The sequence below is a fragment of the Pogona vitticeps genome, chromosome 2 (assembly GCF_051106095.1).
Source record: "Pogona vitticeps strain Pit_001003342236 chromosome 2, PviZW2.1, whole genome shotgun sequence".
Taxonomy (NCBI): Eukaryota; Metazoa; Chordata; class Lepidosauria; order Squamata; family Agamidae; genus Pogona; species Pogona vitticeps.
The window spans coordinates 160831521-160855267 of record NC_135784.1 but is presented as its reverse complement, the minus strand read 5'-3'; the positions used below and the strand labels follow the sequence as shown (position 1 = coordinate 160855267).

The 23747-nt window shown below is 40.3% G+C and overlaps 1 protein-coding gene and 1 pseudogene across 4 annotated transcripts in view; both read left to right on the top strand.

Moving 5' to 3' along the window:
* PITPNC1 (phosphatidylinositol transfer protein cytoplasmic 1) overlaps positions 1-23747 on the top strand; it is a 188933-nt gene that overhangs the window by 18753 nt on the left and 146433 nt on the right. The window lies entirely within an intron of this gene.
* On the top strand, positions 7024-9925 carry LOC140704161 (cysteine-rich PDZ-binding protein pseudogene; annotated as a pseudogene). Its single transcript, XR_013541210.1, has one exon. The product of XR_013541210.1 is annotated as a cysteine-rich PDZ-binding protein pseudogene (transcript).

The window sequence follows — 23747 nt, the reverse complement described above, 5'->3', positions numbered from 1 at the left end:
TAAGCAACCATCCATTTTGGTGCACTGAACACAACCCGCCCGAAAGGAAGAAGACTCACTGTGCCCAGAAGAGGAGAGAGGCAGCAGCCTGTGCCCATTTGCCAGCCAGAAGTTTGAAGATTGCTAACAGTACCAAGAACATGTGGTAGTTTTGACAGCCCTCAAAGGAGCTGGCTCTCTTAAACTAGCCACCTCCTCAGTGCTGTGGACAACTGCAGAACACAGCAATAGTTATCTAGTGTACCAGGGACCCTGTTTACAGTAGAGAGCAGTGACAAATGTCTTGTCCCCTCCACCTAAGGCTTTCCAGAAGCATGTGTTGTTCTACTTTTGTGGACTCCATAGCTTCCATATTTTGCAGGTGTGTGTAATATACCTCAAGATATAGATACAAAGCGACCCCCCCATTATCTGCTTCTGTTGCATCTGAGATTTTCTTTTCTGCTGTTTGCTCTTAACACCTATTACCCTTATCAAAAGATAAGAGACTTGACGTTCATACCCAATATCTGCAATGAAGAGGAGCTTCGTTTTTCCCACAGGGCGTTTACTAGAGGAAGAATCTCTCAGACCGAATATACTGTTAATTATAACGGGACTCACAACAGTCCTTCTCAAATAACCCGGGACGTGTAGACAATCTACCACAAAAATAAGCGTTATGAATGTATAATATGCCAAAAATGTGATTGGGAAGATTCTAAATACGGGTTCTTGTTTTCTTCATCATTTTCCATGTCAAGTAGTAAGCACCAGGTCTGCTATATCTTGAGCCAGCCATTCACAAAGCAGGAGGTCAGTACTGTCCGTGGATCAAGGCACTAGTTTGGCTCAAATAGATCAGTCACCTTCACAGCAGGGAGCAGGAAGAGGCACAGTCACTGGCTGTCTATTGAAATTTATAGGTATCAGGGCAAGTAGCACAGAATAGAAGATGAGAGATGAATTTTGACATCAAATCTCGCAGAGCCTCTGCCGGCAGCACCCACATAGTCCAGCCAACATCTCCTGGTATCCAGCTGCTTCCATTTGCACTCAGACTTTAAATGCTGGCTGTCCTTTTATTCTAATATTTTCAATCTGTTCCTCTCTCTGGCACATATGGGGCTCAGGTCTAGAGATGTGTCCTTTTTTAAAAAAAATTTTTGGTCTACAAATGCAGGAATTCTCCCTTCTAGAAATATTATGTGACAGAAAGACATGTAAATGTGGCTCTACTTTCTAAGCTAGTAGGCTTTGTGGCTTAGCAGAAGCCTAGCTTTGCCTAACATCCTGTTAAAAAAGGTAGCTTCCAACAAGCACTGGGGCATCTGCATTTTTATAATTTCCTTTCCTTTGAGTTTCTCTCTTCCATAGACTTTTCAAGTACTTTTAATACCCTTGAGGTATTTAATACTCTTGAGGTTTTAGGGGCCTGCAGAATCTATTTCTGAATATATTTGTTGATAGAAAGTTGGCTCAGGTACTGTAAATTAAATCTGATGTTTAGAAATATGTTGTTGATTGAGATGCATTCATCAAGATTTAATTATGTTTTAATGAGTTTCTGATTCTCTTGCATACAGCTGTATGCTTATTTTGTGTACTGTTTAATAAATCTATAGCAATGTGTGACTTTTAAAATGTTGTACTATTCAGATTTGCTTTAAACATTGCTGTAAGCATTTGTCAGGCATCTGGATTTGTGATTGATCAGTCATCATTTTTCAGCCAAGTTTATGACTGATTGGTCATTGTTGGAATAATGGTGACTAATGGTGAAAAACAGCAAAGAATTTTATTCTGCTTTAAAAATAGGTGGCCTCCACATTTGCTTGGAAATGACCAGTGTCATTGCAGGTTGGATTGCCAGGTCCTCAGTGTCCCATTCTCTGAAATTTCAGAGCCAAACTCTGGGAGTAGGGAGTGGGCCCTTGTGTTGTCAAAGGGGATGGGCCATTGTGTAACAACTGGAAAATAATCTGTGTCCTAGTGCTGTTCAACAATTTTCTTTCATAAGAATTTCGACTATTCTGCACGTAACTGATAGAAAAAAAATTCCTTTCTAAAAGAATTCAAAATGAAGGAGAACTTTGGAAAAAATCATGTAAATGAGGTTCTACCTCTCCCAAGTTTCCCATTAATCAGAATGCCCATTGAAATATGTCAGAAGCTCTAGTCCTTTCACATAGATTATTTCAGATTAGGAACTATGGGCAATGAGAGAAGTTACAAAGTGATTATGTGCGATGGATGGATGGACGGACGGGCGGGTGGGCGGATGGACGGACGGACGGATGGATGGAATACCTGTCAAATGTAATACCTTTGTCTATTGTTTTTCAACTTTCTGTTAACACTGCAAGGTGAAAAACATAGCTGAAAAAAAAGAAAGCTGGAAAACATAGACAAAGAAATTTGGAAGGGCCATGAAACGTGAGGAAGAAAAATGGAAACCTCTTTTTGGGGGAAATAAAGCTGGGAAAATTGGAGGAGAAATTATTGCACATCATTAGTTTCAGTGTTTTTCTGGAGCAGAACAGAATGCTGCCCTCCCTTATAGTGGTACAGGGTTTAGAGGAAAGCATCTGCAGCATTATAAGTATTTACAGTAGAGACAAAAATATATCTGAAATGATTCCTCAAACACAATATTTCAAAGTCTGGGAAAGGTGCTGAAACCTTAAAGATAATGAGTGCTGAACCAACAGTTCTCAGAAGACATTTTTCTGAGAAACATTCTAAGATTTTCTCCCCCACCCCTTTTCCTGTTCTACCAATAGAAGGCGACTATACAGAATTATTTCCCAAGCTTATCTCACTGCTATCATCACTACCACTGCAGTGCCCTCGAATGATGTGAGATGGAAGGGATTGTGAAAAATGCAAGATAGTGGTCGGACTGACAATAAGGATTCTTTGAAAAAGCTGTGGTAGTAACAATGGTGAACCCCATATCTGAGACTTAATTGGATAACTCCTCCTTCCATGAGAGAATTTGGTGAAACTGCACCCCTGATTTTTTTCCCCACAGTGTCTATAATTTTCTAAGGTTATTTATGCCTAGCTATAGTATGTACGTGAAACAGTGAGATAGACAGTGTGGATTTCGAACACTCTAATGTAAGCAAATACAGTACATGTACAAGACACATGCATGCATCTAGGCTGACCAAGTGAGCTTTGGCACCAGTTAAATGGAGGGAAAATAGATCTCCAGCCTCCTCATGTATAATAGAATTGAACTTTCCCCCCTTCCAGTGCTCCTTGCCTTGAGGTTTTCCTCCAATCCTGGAGACTGAAAGAAACATAGCCATTCTTTGAAACTTCAACTGGTGCCTCGAAACCTGGCAAACCTAGTGGAGTACCAGTTAGATATGTTAGAAATCTATGGTTAAGAATAGAGATGGACATGAACCCCTGGTTCAGCTGTTTGTGCCGGTTTGTTTTTTTGTCCGAACAGATGTTTGGCGCTTCCCAGCCCACCTCCTCCTGTCGCAGGTGCCCACCTAGTTGGTTCATGCCCAACTTGGTGGGCACCTGCCACAATGGACAGGTTTCAACACATTGGTTGAAGTTGTCTGGCATGGCAGGTCATACCGGAGCAGGCGCATTTAATCATTGGGGACTGGGTGAATTGACTCCTCCAAAAGTTCCATTGATTCAAATGGGCCTACTCTACTTGCAACCTACTTTTGCATCATAACTAGAGTAGGCTCATTTGGACTTATGGAGATACTGACTCACAAAATCCCCACTGATTCAACGGGTCTGCTCCAGCGTAACTTACTATGCTAAGCAACAGGATTTCTGCCAGTTACATTCTGTGGTAGACTGCAACCCAAATATGTATATTTAAATCTGACATGCCTGTGATCCAGATACGGAAGAATATTACAGAAATGAGGAGTAATCTTTTCCTTTAATCTTAAGACACCAGCAAATGCAGCACTTAAAGGCTTTAATGGGTTGCCACGCATTCTGCATCTATGCTCAGTGAAAAGGGCCAGATGGCCTGTTTTGATTCATCTGCCAAAGAGTGGTCAGCTGAGTATTTTGATCTGTTGGGAGCTAGTATATAATGTCCACAGTGGAAAAGATTTCTAAAACATGAAACTCCCGCCTTCCCATGTAATTTAGCTACTGTATTCTAATTCCTTCAAGTATTCTGTTCCTGTTAGTATTTGATAACTTTGTTATCCGTGTCAAGCCATATACTGTATGCCTGGGTTCATTTTCATGTGTACAATTTGTTATGGTTAAAACATAAAGGATAACCACTGCAGTACAGGTGATAAGAGTTAGGGTACTAGGGCTCGTGAAACCTGGATTAAAAGTTTTGCTGGGGTATGGAATCTCATGGGGCAGGGCAGGGAGAACAATAGAATGTTAAAACCATTACTGAAATACTCTTGCTTAACTTAACAATTAGGGTTGCTGTAAATCAGATGGAACGTGATGGCACATAACAAGCAAACCAAATGTAAGCCATTTTTTAAAATTTTGGGACTGCACAGCTGGAACACTAGGAATAACCGCTTCAGAAAGTAATGACAACACTCATTTAGTGGCACAAGAGAGAATGTTGACACTAGTTCAATGAAGCTAAACAAAATTAATTGCTGGGCTTGTGTGTATCCAATAATACAAATAATATTGCTAGTTCCATACATTGATCTCTAGCTTCAGATGTCATTTCGTTTTTTGAGTTTTCCCATCAGGTTTCAGAACCTGTACAGTCTTTTAATTTTTGCCATAGGCAAAGATTAATTCATTTTTTTTATTGCTTCCCCCCTTGAAGATACTGGATGGTGTTATACCTCCATCAGAAGGACTGTGCGTAGGCATTATATCCTCCTTTTCAATCCAGAAGCAGGCTCATATGAACCAATTTAGAGAGAAGCAATTTAGCTCTCCGAGTTAATTACTGTGAATTATTTACTTTCTTACAACATTTATTCTGTAAAGTAGCTAAACGACACTTGTGTTGGACAGCCAAGATCAGCAGATGGAACAGGACAGCCTCCTCTTTCTGTAAACATAACATGTCAACTTTATAATGAAGTCAAAATTAAGTCTCAGTGGGTTTCCTCCTAGCATGAATAAATCTGAGTCTAGCTGAGAGTGTTTAAGTCTTAAATGTTACAAAAAGTTTGAAGTCAAGCTTGTGTTCAGGTGTCATATAACACAGTGGTTTCCTATTCTATTCCTGCAGTTCACTCCACCAGTTTTGCTTCCATTTTTATGCAAAATACTTTTCTCCATTATATGCAAACACAAAAGAACTGTGGATTGATCAAGTCCCCATTAGCAAGCCAGGATCTGAAAGCATGAATTTATTTCAGCTTCTTTGGGTAAGCCATAGCATCCAAATTTCAAACATAGCCGGAAACCAGCCGTTTTCCATGTTTGAACTGGGGAAATACGACAGTTGATGTACATCATTCAGCCACACATCTCACACTTTTCAGACATGTATGCTTTTAATTATGCTTTGTGTACAGTTTGTATACTCCTAGACAAATTCACAGGAATGAATCATTCTTCCCTTTGGTGAGAAACAGGGCTTGTCACGAATACTGCTGGAAACGTACAGTTTACGAGGAAAAACTTGCAACTGTTAGAGGTCATGTCAGATATGGGAATAAGATGTTGATATCTTAAGTCTGCCAGCCCATGCAGAACTCTTTAATTATGTACACAGTAACCTCTAATAATAGCACTACCTCTAGTACCAAATATACCTCCACACACTTCCAGCTGGGTGACTATTTATCAAATAACTAGTTTAGATAGCACATATTTTATCTTCCTGCCACTAGATCGTAATCTGTGTGGTATGGGGTGGATTTCAAGGTATTTGTTATCATGAGTCATCAGCAAACCAAATGAGTCTGAATTAAGCACTGGTCTTTGGATTGTTCATCCCTGATTTATAATAAATGGGGAGACTCTTCTGCCTAACCAAGGCTTTGCCATGACAAAGAAGAACTTAGAAAAGATGGAAGTCTATAAATGATTTCTAGCTGCTAGAAAATATTAATAGTTGTGTCTGTGTGAGAGAGAGGGAGAGGAGAGAACCAGACAAGGTAAGACAGTGTTTTTATCAGAGCTGTATAAAAAAAATAAAAAAGCAAGGCAAATTTTTAAGTTTTTAATTATACACACTATAACAGCACCATGCTTTGGTTATGGTTGGCCACGTGATGGCATTTGTAGTCCTTCTGGAACCAACATGATAATTACATGTGTTTTACTACCTGTTAGGGACAAGGTAGGCACCGAGCATTGGAAAATTAGGCAATAAAGTAAGGGAACAGAACAGCACAGAAAGTGGAGCAGCTATTCCCCTAGCCAAGAGTATGTGCAGGATTTTGGGGGGGGGGGGGGCGGAACTAAGGAAAAGGTGCCCAGTGGTATGCTTGCATAATTCACACACTGTGTGTGCCATAATTCACCTGTCTGTGTACATAAATGTCATCTAGAAATGCAGTACCTCCCAACATTCTTGCGAACAGAAGACTGGCCTTTACTGAGGCTGCTCCTTTCTCAAACTGAGGCTTGAAAAGACCAGGAAGATTCTAGTAGTCATGTCTGTCCTCTGACATTTACCCTGTGCTTGAGCTAGATCACGTTTTGATCATCTGTATTAGTTGTTTCTTGCTTTTATTTCTGTCTTGCTTTTCATTTAAAGAATCTCCACATGGCTTACAATAACAACAGATTTAGTAAAGTTTAGCTGTTGGTTTGAGACTCCTGGTGATACAGAACATTTTCACTCCATTGTGTCTATAACTGTTCTGCCGCTATAAATGTGTCACTGCTGTTTTGGATTAGCACAGGTATACAGTATTGCCAGTGTGAATGCGCTTCCTTCATAGAACTCAGGCAATGTTTTTCTAAGCATACATTGCAAGGGGGGTGTTTTGTTTTAATACTTTATTATTATTATTATTTTATTTATTATTCAGTGTTTATATCTCTGTTTTTGTAAGCCAGGATCAGCACCTTGAAGTTGGCTCAGAAAAATAAGGCAAACTGTCCTAGATATAACATGAGGGCAGTTTGGCGCAGTAACCATGCAGAGGTGTTCTGCACCAGCTGAAACTGCTGAACCAGGAGCAGGCCTACTTAGAGGGCACTACAGTAGCTCATATGTGAGATTACTAAAATGTAGGTCACTGTAGCCATGATCTCTCAGTCCAGGGAGGCATGTTGAACCAGGCACAACTAGCATAAGTATTCCTAGCTATAGCTGTCACCATTCCAGCTGCCATTAGGAAAGTTTGATCCAAGAATATGCCAAACTTTCACAAGAGTGCAACTCTCTCCAGAAAAGGTGGTTTGTGACCTTTCTGAGCCCAGGAGCTGCCAATCAATCACCTGCAACCCCTGTTAAGTCAGTAGGCCAGATTTCATGTATCCATAGTATTGAAAATCACAAGCTGAATATGAGCAGTTTGATGTTCCTACAAAAAAGCAAATGCTATTTCAGGTTATATTAACAGAAGTATATATTCCAAATCCCACAAAGTACTAGTTTCGGCACTAGTTAAGCCTCATATTGGTTACTATGGCCATTTCTGGACACTGCACTTTAAGAGGAATGCTGGCAAACTGGAATAAGTACAGAGGAAGAAACAAGGATGATCAGGGGACTGAGGGGGAGATATGATAACACTTCTCAAACACTTAAAAGATTTCCACACAGAGAAGGGGCTGGATCTGTTCTCTGTTGAAGGAGAGACATAGGAATGTGAAGCAGCTGCCAGAAGTTGGAAAGGAACTGTGTTTTGTGGTGGTGGTGTCAGCCAGACTCTCGGTTCGTGTTGGGGTGGCTGGTTTGTTTCCATCAGCCTTGTTGTGGCTGGCTTGCCATGGTTTGTGAGAAATGTGAGAGAAAACTTGGTACTGTAATTAGACTTGAAACATGGAAAGGTGGTGCAAGAAACATTATGGAAAGTGGTGGGAGAAAACTAAATGAAAACAAAGCATTGACATTAAAGAAGGCAAAGTTTGATCCCTATGGTAAAAACAAATTTGCAGTATGCTGAATCTGTAAAAGTTCAGTTCATCTACCAGGTTCTCACTACTGCCAGGTACAGTATGTGCATACAAAAAGGGCATCTGTGCAATGTGTGGGAAGAAAGTCTTGGATACGAAAAAGTGCAAGAAAACATTTAATTCTACACTTTATTGTTTGAGTGTGGAAACGGTGAACTTTATCACTGCTGGAAATAATACAGAACATGAAAGGTCCCTCAGAATTAGCATGTACTTTTAGTTCCATTGTTTTAGTTCTGATTTTAAACCTGGGTAAATGCATTTTTAAACTCATGCTTGTATTAACTGGCTGGGGACACAGTGGCGCTGCGGGTTACACCGCAGAACCCTCTGTGCTGCAAGGTCAGAAGACCTGCAGTCATAAGATCGAATCCACGCGACGGGAGTGAGCCCTCGTTGCTTGTCCCCAGCTCCTGCCAACCTAGCAGTTCGAAAGCATGTAAATGCAAGTAGATAAATAGGTACCACTTTGGTGGGAAGGTAACGGTGTTCTGTCTCTAGTTGTGCTGGCCACATGACCACGGAAACTGTCTTCGGACAAACGCTGGCTCTATAGTTTGGAAACGGGGATGAGCACCGCCCCCTAGAGTCGGACACGACTGGACTAAATGTCAAGGGGAACCTTTACCTTATCTTGTATTAACTGACAGCAAGAGAGAGATATTGTATTCTAGTAATTTAATGTGGTCACAACTTTATTTGTATTTTTTGACACAGAGTGACCTGCCAGTGGCACTTAATTACATAATAGAAAAATATTTGATAGCATCACACTAATGTTACCTATCTTGACCTTTCACAATCAAAAGGTGGATATATTTCATCTTCTAATTCTTCCTACAATAACCCTTGTTATATATGGATTTAGAGGTTGTGTTGTGAGTTCCAAAGTCTTCCAGAAGAAGAAGAGCAAATGAACTGAAAGTGGCACCAAAGCACTTGTGATGAAAGGATACATCTTAAGTGCAGAGAAATGTATAACCTATGTTCCCACCACGGCAGCCATTGCCTACTGGAGCCTCTGTAAAGTTTCTAGTTGTGGCACCTTCCAAATTTTAGAAAAACAACAGGCTGTTGAGCATGCGGTAGAGTACCGTACAGAGTTGCTGGGCTTCATTCAGTCTGATGAGGCATATATTCTGAAGGCCTGATAAGTACTACATTCAGTTCCTCTTAACACAGTTGGTATTATTACCCTTAATCTAGTTCTGTTGACCTGAAATTTAAGATCGAGTTAACTGGCATGGTATAATCTCATCATGTAAAATTAGTCTTGAGGCATTCTTATACATAAAGAAGGAACTGTTCTCTATTATCCCAGAGTGCAGGACATTTACTAATGGATTCGTAACAGGAAGCCAGATTTCAGTTGAATATTAGGAAACACTTGCTAACTGTAAAAACAAGTATGGGTGCCGGTTCTTAAAACCTTCACAGTAGTACCTCAATTTACAAAATTAATGCATTCTATGGGACATTATGAGGCATTATTTTCAATGGATTTCCATTTGTAAAGCGAAAATTATATTAACCGAGGCGTTTGTAAACCAAGGTACTGTACTACTATATTTTGTAATATCATGACCAGCTGGGAAGGAGACAATTCGGGCAGCCATAAGGGGTGGATGCTGCTAATTGACATCTGAATTAGGTGCAGAGGCAGCTAGTATCTGCTGAGTCAGCACTTAAATTCGTGCCCTTTACTGCACCACATACTATTGCAACCATGTTTACTGAATGGTAATTCCTAGGTGACAACTGAGAGGGCTTTTTTTTTTTTGTCCACAACACCTTTCTTTCTTTCTTCTTTATTTGTATCAGAGCGCTGCACAATTCAAAATCATGGACACACATGGAATAAAGGCAAAATTAAAAAAAAAAACTAGCAAGAAAGCCAAACTGCTTTTGACCAGAAGTCAGACCTTGAGATATGTGCAGAATTTTTTCCTTGACTTCAGCCATTGTCCAGAGGATCAATGTCCATTAAGTTAATGGGTTCAGTGCTGTAGCAGTGCAACACCTCTGGAAGGGAAGGGTTTGCTGGCTGCTCAGAGGATGCCCAGAGCTTTACTCACAATGCTTCCCCAATCTTCGGCAAGGCTCCTTCTATCACTCCCCTGTAACACAATTTTGATAGTAAAGGTTTGCACATTTTATGTTTCATAGTACAACACACCACATTTATGTTTTGGAGTTGTAGTCCAAAACACAATTATGCACGCATCTACAACCAATATTGTGTTGTGAACAAAAAAAAGCACTTTCTCAATTGTCACCTGCAACTTGTCTTATATTAGACTACAAACCAAAGGAGTGGGCCTGCCCCTTTTAAAGTTGTCCTTAAAGAGTAGCTGCCTGGGTACACACATGGGTACATCTTACAAGTTGATGCTATTTAACTGGAGTAACTTAAAGTTGTTGCTAGCTATCTGTAAACCTTATAGTTCAGTGTTCAGTGTTCACTGATTAGAATATCTGGTCTGAAAGTTGTCTTGTTTTTGATGAATTAAGATGGAGCTGAAGATAAACTCATTACATTAGAGATGGTCCTTTGCTGTGTAAAATTAACAAGAAAATGGGAAAGATCAAAAATGTTGTTAGTTAAAATTTAAGCGAATACAACTGAAATGGGCTACAGCTGTAAATCATTATTTTAGTTTGTATGCTAGTTCTGCTTTTGATATTTTTAAAATATTTTTTTTAAAAAATCATTCAGGCGTTCCACACACAGACACGCATGCCCATTTTTAAAAAAAGCATCAAGCAACCTGTTATGCTGACAAATAAATGACTTTTGTGTAAAGGCAGTGGAAGGAAAACCCTCTTATTTGACAGGAGGGAAGAGTGATGCTAGTCAGAGCACCCCCATCCTGGGAGTGAAAATCACGAGGGCCAGGGCAGTATAGATGGAGCCTGAAGATGCACCTTTTCCTTCACCTGATTATGAGTCACCTGGGAAATGAATGCCTGAAGGGGAGTTAAACCAAACAGTTTACCTCAGAGGCATTAGACTTACCAGTTTAAACGTTTTCTATCTCAGTACCATATATTCAAATGCCTACAGACTGGTGGCAATTCAAATAATAAATTACCATTTGTTACCCTGTTACTGCAATCATGTCCTTAGTTTCTGAATTTCAGACATTAATTTCAAACTCTGAATTTGAATTTTGAACTTCATAGCTTAAAGGAAATTCCATAACAAAGAAATGAGAGTTTGTTATATTCACTGTATTTCTGTTAAATATTCTGTATCTCATTAAAAAAAACATTTGACTGTTCCATGTGTGGATTCTTCCACAATAATATTGGCACAAGTTCCATTCTTAATTAAGTTATTCAGAATGTTCTCCGGAAGTCTAATTAATGAATATACTGCACAAACTAATGTCCTGAATGTGCTATTGTGGTTCTTTGACTTCAAAGGTTATTATTATAGTATACTGAACATAATTTCCTCAGTCTTTATTTTCTTAAGCATCTGGTGTTGACGTGCTACACATTCTGTTCCTACTAGCTGGAGAGCACCGCTCAAATAATATCTCTATTACTGATCAGTAAAGATTAAAGAATAATGTGCTTTTAAAAATTTTGTTCAGTCTTTCCTAATGCAAATAGATCCATACATTTCTGAGATTTTTTTACTGTCTTTGTAGAGAAGCTTAGGAAGCTGCTTAAATGGGCAGTCTTCACTTTAAAACTGTATGTTTATAAATTAAATGTACTTTTCCTAGTTAAAAAAAAATAACTTTTATGACATGCGGGTGGCTGCCAGGACCCTGGGGTTACACCGAGGGAGAGAACCACATACCCTGGGAATCTGCAGAGTATGAAGAGACAACCCCATTATTGATGAAAGATACAGATGATCTCGAACCCGAAGAACCCTCACAGGTTCAGGCCGGTCCATGGGTGTCGAGGACAAGCAACCCGTTTGTTGAAGATGGTGCAACCCTGAGAGAACCGTTATTTCCTCAGGAGAAGTTTGATCCCAAGTTAATGGACATTTCCATTCCCCTACCCCCGTTAATAAATGAAGACAAAGTGTTTGGTTTAAATGAGTCTCTGAGTTTATTTGGTTCGGGGGAGGCGAAGAATAATGAGCCCTCACATATGCCTGTATGTTTCTTAGAAGTTTAATGACATATGTATGAATACCTTGCATTTCTGACACAATGATCTAACTCGTGCATCTCTTATTTACAGTAAACTAATTTGGGATTTGCAGATCTCCTGATGCTTAGGTGTGCAGCTTGTTTTTCATGCATAGAATGAAATTATTAAAACTATAGGTTTGTCTTAGTTTGATTAACTGCTTAAAAGTTATGTATTTCAGCATTTCTAATTATGTTTGTCTGTAAGAATGTGAAGGTCCGCTAGTCTTTACCTCCCCCGAACCAAATAAACCAGGAGACGCTTTATGATCAAACAACTTGTCTTCTTTTATTAACTGGGGAATGGGTATAGAATCATCCAGTCAATGGGGAACAAACTTCTCCTGTGTGAGCGACGGCTCTGACAGGGGCAACCAGTCTTCTACAAATGGGTTACTTGTCTTCGAAGCCCATGGACCAGCCTGAACCTGTGAGGGTTCTCCGGGCCCAAAGTCATCTGGATCAGGCATCAGTAATGAAGTGATCTCTTCATCCCCTGCATATCCCTAGGGAATATATTTCCCATCATCCGGGGATTCCCAGGGTCCAGGTAGCACCCCATCTTTCTCAGTTCTTCCATATGCCATGCTTTCTTCTCCTCTCTTTCTTTCTTTCTCTACTCTCTCCTCTTCCTCCCTCAACTTACGCCTCCACTCACGGGTCTCGGTTTCTCCCCAGTATGACAGATGTGGGGTCATTCCCCTCTTTCTCCTTTCCTCAGCCTCCTTCTTAGGTATCCGGACCCGCTCCCAGTTACCGGTCCATGGGTCCTGCATAGGCACCCATTCCCATCCACCCGGGATTACATCTCTCGGGGTACTGACCCATTCCCCTACTGCTGCCTCCTCAGGCTTCCTCCTCTCTCCTCCTTTTCCCGCCCAAACCGGAGGTGTCTGGGAAGCCACGGATAACCCTTTCATGCCCAGTTCTAAGTCCAAAGTATCCACAGCTTGGTGAATCAATCTGGGTGGAAAAGGTGGAGGAGCTGTTTGCGTGCCTACATTCGCCTTGGGGCAAGACGGCACTCCCAACAACACTTCTCGACCCGGGGTGCAGGCTCCACAAAGAATTATAAAAATTTAAGGAATGTGGAGTTCGTAAAACAACAGTGTCTGCTGCTGCTAGCAGTAGAGGGGAGAGAAATTAGAGCTTTCTTCACAATAACAAAAGTGGGGAAGAAATATGACTTCTATCACATCTGTGTCAGATTAAAGTGTGTTGAGCAGTCAAGAATCTTCTTCATCTCTCTCTCCGAGACAGTCTGCTGGAAGCCTTAGGGGCAACGTTTGTGCCTTTGCAAACCATTTTCACATTAAAACCTCTTGCATCTGTTCCAGCTTTGATGCCACATGGTTTGCAATATACAAGCAAACCCACCCCTTGGGCTCCTCTTCTTCTTCTTTTGCCTGGGCAAATATCAGTTGCTTTGGCTTGAGAATGCTGAAAGGGTGCTTGAATGGACACATCCTACAGTCTCAGGTGCTCACGCCTTTGATGGTGTAAAATCCAAAAAACAGATATCTCTCAGTTGCAATCCGAGTCAGTTAACTAAGAGAGAAAGAGGGGTAAATTTGGAGCCTGTAATCTGACAGCTTCTTGAGGTGTTGATGGGCCTTTTGGAGAGTGTTTATGGTCTTCTAGTGTGTTGTGTGCCTGTCAGGGAGCTTCCTGTGCCTCCCTAGCTCTGCCACTCCCCCAACTGTGGTGTATCTGGTATGTTTCAAATATTACAAAAGGCTCTAAGCCTCCAGAGATGTCCTTCAAAAGGGAAGGTATCCAAACCTGTCAGAGATGTGTATCCGAAAGGCTGTATTGGTTCTTCAGCAAATGTCCCTGTGTCTTTGGGGATGGGTGTTTTACCTTACCTGTTCTGAATAAGGAATATGTTTCAGCAGGTCAAAAAACAATAATGGATCCCATTCATTTCTGGAGAGCTCAGTGGTTTAGGTCTTTCACTGCAGAGTCAGAGGCTGGGAGTTCAGTTCCTCACTGTGCTTCCTTGACAAAGGCCGCCCTTGGTGACGCATAGGGTCCCTTTCAGCTCTGCGGCTCTATTATTATTATTTCAGTCTATCTTCTCCAGATGCATCTGAAATCAGATTTAGCCCATAGTTATTGAGTTTTTTCCTGTGCAGGCATTATGTTTTATTTTGGTGGGGGTTTTTTTAGAAAATTGTTCTGTACATTGATTAAAGATGAAAAAACCCTTAATGACACATTGGGGAAATAGTTTATTTAATGCGCTTCCGCCAGTCTCCTATTTCAGAATGATGACTCCTGATGCCTCTCAAAAATCTCAGCTGCACCATAAAAGATATCCATTCAGAACTGGATAGGACCCATTCACATCTTTGACTAGTGTAACAGAATAGCATTACGGCCATCTTATTTCCTGAAGAGCTAGGCTATAGTCCAGACAGAGAACATACAATCAGTTTGATTCCCTGATTTCCTTTTTTACGAATACTTAGTTGAACCAGTTTCTTACCTTTCTGCTTTGAGTCATTCCAAGGGTTGATGGCGCCATTATATAATATAGTCAAAATTATGTTAAAAGATTTAGACTTTGCTTTCTGTTTTCCTTGAGATTCATTGTTAGCGTGATGCCTACAGTAATATGTAAATACAGTTCTTTAGTAACTGGAGAAACGGTTGGTGGTTGATAAAGTAGTGGGTATCGACAGAAATATTCTTTTTCATCTTGCACATAATGAAAGAGAGTATAGCAAGAGCACTACTGCTATTAAAATACATAAGTTTAGTAATACAATTTCATTGCATTCACTGCTAGAAGGCTAATATGGTTATAGGTAATTTGGGGACCAAATTAATGGAACCAGCTGCATTTCATGGTAGAGTGTCCCTAGCCTAACAGGGAAGACATCCAGTATTTGGTAGGATCAGTGTATTCAAACAGATACAGCTCCCATTTCAGCTGTATCATGACGTTCCAAATGAGAACTGGCACTGACAGCAGTTTTTCTTGGTTCAATACATGAGCACATTACACTAATCAGGATTCTGGAGAAAATAGCTTGAATACCATATTTAGCATTTTGCAATAGAGCTGTCAAAGTGTTGGGCACTCAAAGAGGCAAGCTATGAAAAATTCAGAATGATGGTCTGATATCTGACACAGACCAGCAGATGGGGCACAGATAAAATGAGTGAGGTGGAGGATCACTCAGGACGGAAGGCTGGGGATTCGCTGCTAGATACGTAGCTCAGTGGCTTAGGGTCTCTGGCTACGGAGCCAGAGGTTGGGAATTCAGTTCCCCACTTTGCCTCCTTGAGAGGTGCTAGACTCAGTGATCCACAGGGTCCCTTCAGTTTGACAGTGGTGCTTATGATGATGATGATGATGATGATGATGATGATGAGCTATGTTGCCTCAGTTTCTGATATTTTGCATAATAACAAACAACAGTGGAGCCATGTAACTGTGCTTACAACTCAACTCCAATGATTTCTAGATAATATGAAATAGTTCCAATTCAGCAGGGATTCAGACCTGGGGAAGGAGGAATAGAGAAGGATTTGCTCAAGGAGGAAAGGGGTGAGTGTTGGTTCTACTGAACCGCTCTGTTTACCCTAAATCAGGGATTACCAAAGTGTGCACCATAGTGCTGGCCCTACAGCCCTCGTGGTGCCCCATGGCAAGCCTGCCAGGAGCAACGTGGAAGCTTCTTTTTGGGATTTTTTTTTGGCAAGCTAGCACTGCTAGCTTGCCAAATTCCAGTTTCAGTTCTGGCTCCTTTGGGCTTCTTTGCTTTCAGTTCTGCCCCACACCCTACACTGCTCCTCCTGCTATGCTGCCACTGTTGCCATTCAGGGGAGCTGTGAGTCCAAAACGAATGGGAACCACTGCCCTCAATAATCCATTAGGATCCAGCTTTTAAACTTAACATTAAAAATGAACTTAACTCCACAATCACCCAAGTAGTGCTGTGCCAAACAACTTCCAGCTACCATTTTGGGATTTCCAACCATCACATATTGTGCAGCCTTCAGAAGTGGTGCTTGACGTCATGGAAGCTGCCCGAGTCTATTTTCTGGTGGTGTAAAGCTTGAGTGTGCTGCCAGGTCTGGAAATATCACATCGTGCTTCCTCAGAAAAATCATTATTTGAAGCTTAGGAGTATGGCTAGATCAAGTTTTGCTTCCGGATGATGAAACCTCAATTGGGCTTTTGCCAAGCCTTTGCTTTCTCATTAATTAGAGGGTTGAAACTAACGTTCTGGTCACAGAACCAGAAGGCCTAGAATCAGGATAACCACAATACTGCATAGCTGGGCTGTCTGGGAGCTTCCACCAGCTGTGAACCCCCAGCCCAAGACATAGCTCTGCTCCTAACAAGAACTGACAGCTTTGGGATCACCTTCCAAGTTGCAACAGGCCATCCACTTTAAAATGTTCTTCCTTTTGACCAGGGTCAGTCATGAGAGAACTAGGAGAGCCAGTTGGCCGGGGCCTCACATCCACTGAAGACCTCGCAAAATTTATCTTTTGATGTTATCTCCAAATGAGATCATACATACGAGTCACAGAGATGGTACGTTAATTTAAGTAACATAGACATTTAAATTATACCACAATTGCTGTAACCCTATATTGTGGACAGGAAACTACCGTTACGGCAGAATATGGAGAGACAGATTAGTTTCCTATATGCATACGTATCAGACAAGGGTGCATTTTATCTTGTTATCTGTTTAATCTCTATGCAGAACATATCATATGGAAAACCAGACTAGATTCACATGAAAAAGGAATGAAAATTGGTGGAAGAAACATTAATAATTTGAGATATGCAAACGACACCATTTTAACTGACAGAAAGCAGCAATGACTTGAAACAACCTCTGATGAAAGTGAAAAGAAGAAAATGCCAAAGCTTGACTGCTGTTGGACATTAACAAGCCAAAAACCATGATGACAGAAGACTTACCCAAAAGCTGGCAGAGCAGCCTTGAATTTATTAGCTCCAGGATAACAACTCTCTATCCCTAATGCCACTGAGTTGTGTGGTGTATTAGGCAGGTCTAATCATGGGACTATCATGTAAACTGGAGTAGGCTACATGGAATCCCACACATCTTCCTGGCATTATGGCCAAGGCTGTTTTCTGTTCTGTGACAAGTTAGAAAACAACCCTCAGGCAGAGTAAAAGGTTTGAAAAATATGCCCTAATCCTTTCTGACCACCTGTTCTACTGTGATGAGGTGGGCAGTACCCATGAGTTAATATGGTCCCTCATCACATACACGTTTGCTCATAGATGTTGACTCATTGATCTTGAGGGGCTCTGCTTTCCAGGCTTTGCTAGTCCCTTCCTACAAAGACTCAAATAGGCTTCTCTTCTGCGGTATTTTGTCATCTCATTCTTTTAGATGAGTTAGTTGAATCTGATTAGAAAAACACAATGAGATGACCTGGTAACCAGAGTTCTAATGAGTGAAGTGACTGGGTGTTAAACCACATTTAAAGGAAACTGGGCATGGTCTCAACCCAAAGGATGATATATTGCATTGCACTAAATCTGTAGCTAGTCTCCCCTCAACTCAAATATTACAGAGTAACCTGAAAAGATAAATTTGCCCTGTCCTTTGCAAAGTAAGCTGTGCTCATGCCCAGTGTAATGAATTGTTTAGGGACACCTTACTCTGCACCAGTCTTTCAGACTGTGTGACTCTTCCCCTGTGGAGGAACCTTTGATATATGACCAAATACTTCTTGGAAAGATTTAGCCATTTATAGCATGAGTCCCAGTCAACCAACTCAAGAAACAGTCTGTCTTCCAAACTGAACTGTTCTGCACCCAGTTCTATTCACTCTGTTTTTCAGGGGGAAATGGAAGCAGAGTTGACATCTCTGTCTATATCAAAGCATGTATCAAGAGTAGCACAGTGGCTGTAAAAGATAAAGAAGAAGAAAGAAAAGAGGTAGCAGCTGCTTTACACCCAACAATAATTCAGCGGAAAGTCTTGCAGTGCCTTAAAGAATAATAGCTGGAATACTAGGGTTTATTTACTTCAGCATAACTCCCCAGTGTTAATATTTGGCCGTGAATTGGTACAAGTTAAGAAGTCCATTTAGGTATCTCCTATCACACACTAGTTGTGTGATTCTGTGTGGTAGGAAAATGTCCAAACCCACTTCTTAACATGGAACAGTTCACTGTAGCTATTTATGCCAACAGGCATAGCTAAAATGATACTGGGTAACACATTTTGTTTGGTGCTTCTTAGATGCATCTGAAAAAGGAGGGTCAATTTGCGACAGCTTGGGCCAAATAAAGCACATTGGTCTTTCAGGCAGCACAAAGCTTCGCGTTTTTGTCTGCAAGGGAGCAACGCGGCCGCTCCTTCAGAATGTCAAATTATATTTCCACTTGCTTGGGTGTAAAAATATTGGTTAGGAGGCAAATTGCATGACATCGTCTGAAATGACGTGAAGGGCATTTTTTGAAATGGAAATGAAAGTGAGCTTGGAAAACTGCTTAGAGCAAGAGCTCAGGGGAAGTGTGAAAGTTATGAGCTCTATGCACATAAAGGGGTTGTGTTATTGTCTCCATTATTTTATATGTTACAAAGTGTAGCCTTCTGAGTCATTGTAAGTGGGTGGATTGCTGGATCCATCCTTCAGTCTGCCAGACAAAACAGCAGTGGAAGGATTATGAAATGGTAAAATGATTTCCAAATCAACAATGCCGGGGTCGTGGTGTTATCAGTCATATCTATCTCTTTCTTGCTTGCCTTGAATTGTTGGTTTGCATTTCTGCCAGCCAAAGTCTTATTTGTAAATCCACATTACTTTTAAAGTATTATTTATTGTGCAACCCCTCAAACCATATTATGTGTAGGCCATGCTGTTCTGTCTAAGGGGCCTTCTACTGGAGTGAAAGTCTAAAAAGAAGCAGTACAGAATAACTTTGCCTTTGACTGTCCACTGGTCTGGCCCCTCCTGAGAGGGTTAATATACAACTTGAAGTCTGAAAACTATACATGGTTAACCAAGGAGTTACCGGTACTGTATATCAGAAGAGTTGCAAAGGAAAACACAGAGAATATCCATCTTTTTAAAAGAAAGGAAGAAAGAAACCTTAGTGTCAATTTATATTTAGACCTTGGTGAATAATTGATGTTTTAGATAAATGCAAGATGTTATTTACTATACTGTACCTCTCAAGAAAATCGTTGTTTTCCCTAATCATCTTAACTTGGCAGCCACAGGCAAAAATGAGCGGAAGCATTTGTTTCCAACCACTCTCCTGCTTTAGGGACATGTCATAAATTAAGAGAAACAGATCATATTTGTGTCTCTGTGCCACCCAAGGGACTGAAGAAAAATGAGCCTGCTGTTATGACACCAAACCCAGAACTCTAAGGGTTCTCCTCTGTTTACATCCATTGGCAAGGATGTAAACAAGCTGCTATATAACAAGAATATTCCTTTGCTTTGCCTTTGAGAGTTGCACTCTCTGCCTTTTAAATGTTTTATTAATGATATGAAAGTTGCAATAGGAAATACTGTAATAAATTTAATGTCATCTTGTCTGTTCACATGTTTTGATAGTTTGATTTGGGGGCAGCAGATAGGGTCCTGCCCTACCTCCCTGCTCATTCTGATGAGTGTGATCTTTCCCTCTTGCTTAGGAGTTGTTGGGTTGTCCCCAAATGTCCGTCTGCTAGTGGACAGAGTTGTTAGCAGATGGAATTGCTCCACCTCCTGCTGAAACAGCTCATCTGCTTTGCAGTGCTGAGGGATCTTTAAAGATACAAGTGAGGAAAAGACATGGGGAATGTGCTGCCATGTGAGCCAAAGTCTTCTTGTATGACATTCGGTGCCGTATTTTTAAACATTCTAAGGCATGACTAGGAACAGGATAGTGTGCACACATACTCCCACTTGCCCCATTGCCCGACACACCTCATTTTGACATGGAAATATGGTAATGAATGTAAATTGCTTCCTCAAAAGGAAACCAGGGTTTGATTCGTGCATCCTGATGTTTGCTACAATGCGTTTTCTTCACTAAAATATTTGCTTACAGATCAGTTATCCCACGTTGCCACAAACAATGGATGTTGAAAAACCTGTGATCACTGAGATATTTGTTTTAAAGACCAGTAAGGTTTGTTCAACATGATTGTTGACATAAGGATAATGTTGGCTGAGGATAAGCTTGGTCAGCATGTAGTATGCACTTACGCCCTTTTTGCATTTCATGAAGATAACAAAATAAGCAAAGCAGTTCTCATGTGACTTCCTGAATGAACCAGAGGCCTTATTTTTGAGCACACCTTCTGATTCTACGTTGTACTTTCAAATTGCAGATTTTGAGCTTTCATTTATTTGCACTGCATATTTTCATTATTGACAAGTTATCCCTAATGAAGAACTCTTCTTGCCTCTCAATCATGTGGCACAGCCCATTCTGTGTTTGGGCATAATCAGAACAGCATCAGGTGTACGGTTAATTTTTTTACCATATGCTGTTTCTGTTTTCAGTTCTGTTGGAATAGATAAATCCCAGGTTTTTTACCCACAAATTTGCACTGTGTTGGAGATTTAGTGCACCACAGTTCAATGTTTTAAGTGAAACAAGGGTTTCTTTCTCTTCCCCAAGAGAGCAAGATAAATAACATTCGTTAGTATCTTCTTTCCACCCTCTGCCCCACATTATTCCACACAAGTATACTTTTTAACTATGTTCTGAAGCGACCTTGTGTTTTCTTCAGAATTCAGTTGGCTGCAACCCTCATTTTCCATAAGGCAATTGAAAGTAATAGGTTTCCACTGTTTATTGTGTTTACTGAAGTTTTGACACATTTCCAATATTCTATAACACTGGCAAAGCATCTTCATACTGGTTTTAATCACATGCTTCCTTCACAGTGACTTTCCCCATTAAGTCTATTGGGTATTAGGTTTGCTGAATGTTTTTAGTTTGTAGAATTATAATGTAATTTGCTTTTGTTTTCTCTTAATCCTGAATGCCAGTCTTGCCTAATTTAAAAATACCCTACAACATAATGGTTGAAATCTTGTTGTTTAGCATGAGAAAGTACATAATGTTTACTCCATTCCTAGCCAGCAGATAGATTCCCTGCTGCAATTCACATGGGCATTGGGCATGTGCTGTCTTGGTGCATGTATCCTGAAGAATCATGGCGGATGCTTTTTATTTGCGATAAGGAGTGGACTGAAAGCTATGAATTTTCTTATGCTGAGCATCACAATCTCATCCAGTAAGTTGCATAGTTCCTTCCAAATTGCCAGCAAATATTCACCAGGAATTATTGTCATAGGTGGAGCTGCAGGCATAACACCGGACATAAGTCAGTATATGAAATTAAAAAGAAAATCAGACTGCTGGTCTGTTTCATTTTATTAGATTAGTTAGCAACTCATATTAAGTGTTTCTATGATATAATGTGATTGTTATTGAGCAGTGTATGATTGTATGATTTCAGTGTTTTATTTAAAATCTTACTCCTCCAATGGAATTTGAAAGTAGCTTGGAAAAAAATGTCACATCCCCCTGGCTTTCTTTAAAAGTTATGTAATGTACAATTTGTGTGCTAAAAATGAATTGGGACATAAATCTAAGAATGTATTTCCCAGAATCTGTGTGGCATTCTTATGATCTCACAATTTCCTATGTGGAATCTTCTGTGTAATCAACATCACATGTACTGCTTCAGAAAGGTGACAGCTTTATTTATCATAGTTTAGATAAGGCCATATGGTATGTGTCATACTGATTTAAAAATAGCTTGAAACAAATTAGAACTTGTGGATGGTTACCTAATTTTAATTAGTCATGAAGCTTACGAAAGTCATGCCTTACAAATGTTAGTAAATGGGTTTCTGTCTTTAGAGTCTAGAAATGTATGCAAAACAGGCTTTCCCTTGGAGGCTGTATCAAAACTTGAAAGGAAGTGGTGGATCCAAACTTTGAAAACTAAGCTGGCTGTCATGTTTCAGCATATTTTAGCTTTCACATTTATTCCCTATGCCCGAATTCTAAGTAGCTAAGAATGTGTATTTCTCCAATTTTGTCATATTCCAAATGTGAGGCTTGCTTTTACTTCTTTGGTTTTGACTACTTCTTTGGTTTTGACAATTCCCATAGGGTTGCTTATATTTATTTTAAACAAGAGAAATACCTAGCTAATGAAATCTGGGGGAAAGATAAGGTTAATAAAACTGTTAAGAACTAGATATTGGGTGTTTCAGCTTGTTGTAAGCTGCCCCGAGTAGACATGGCTAGAGGGGCGGGGTATAAATTTAAGAAATAAATAAATAAAATAAGATATTGGGTGGTTCAGCTTAAGACAGCAGTAGATTTCAAGGCTGAAAAATAGCAGCAGTTGGATTTTGGAGAGAATACCACACCCTTTAGAGACACTGTTATGGACAAGCTGACTGTGCAGAATGTAATGTGTTGCTTCAAAAAGAATATATTATTATATCAAATATAACAAAAGAGCTAGCATACTTTCCTAGCTGTACTTTTCTTAAATTTGCTGAGAAGGCTGCCCAGTTAACAGACACCCAGAAACTGTAACAACTACTTTATAACGAACTTGTGTAGACAATTTTAAATCATATATGAAAATGAACTAACACTGGTCCCAAAACAGAAATCAGTTATAAATAGTGTCAGTGTGTGCATTCCCATCCTGGCTCTTCCTGTTTTTGAATTAGAGTGTGATCAGATGGCAGGAAGGGCACCAGAAAGGGTTGCTTTTTAGGGAGTGATCGCCCTTAAAGCGGCTCTTCCATCTGCCAGGGAATTGCTCCTGCCCAGGTACAGTAGTTGTAGCCCTATAACTGGACCAAAAAAGTCCAGCTTGGGCACAGATTGGGTTCAAGCTAGAGTGCAAATACATTCAGTGATCACTGGAAAACAGAATGCAGTAGAGCACTTAGCAAGCAGTCCAAAATGTGAGCTATTTCTCTATCTGATTACACTCTTCGTTATTCATTAGAGGACTGCCCTTTTATCTCTTTACTATTAACTCTGGATCTTTTGCTGAGGGTGGTTGTTGGTTCCAATTGGTTTTTTAAGAAACAACTACACAACGTAAGTGCAGGGGAAGCCTGCTTTTTTGGCCAACATTTGTTTCATTTTGAACACCCATCAAGAGGTTGTTTTTCAGTGCAGTTCAGTTTATTTTATTTTATTGTCATTAAACTACAGTGCTGCATCATGTAGTTGCTGAACATACCGGCTATTCTTTGAGCTGGGGAGATCAGATGGAGTTGTAAAAAATAAAATAAAAATTAATTAAAATACATTCATGTAGTGTTATGCTACTTAGAATAAACTGGGGGAGGGGAAGGAGGAAATCCAGTACCAGTTGCACCAAAAATGCTTTGAAACACATATAAATTCAGGACAAGCAGGTAATGACAAGGAGGGCAGAGGATTGTCCTGGGATTGTCCAACCAGTCAGAGATGTTCAGTCTGATTTTAAGCATGACTAAACAACCAGGATTAAATGAGGCTTTCCCATGAGGATGGAGAGATCAACACAAAAA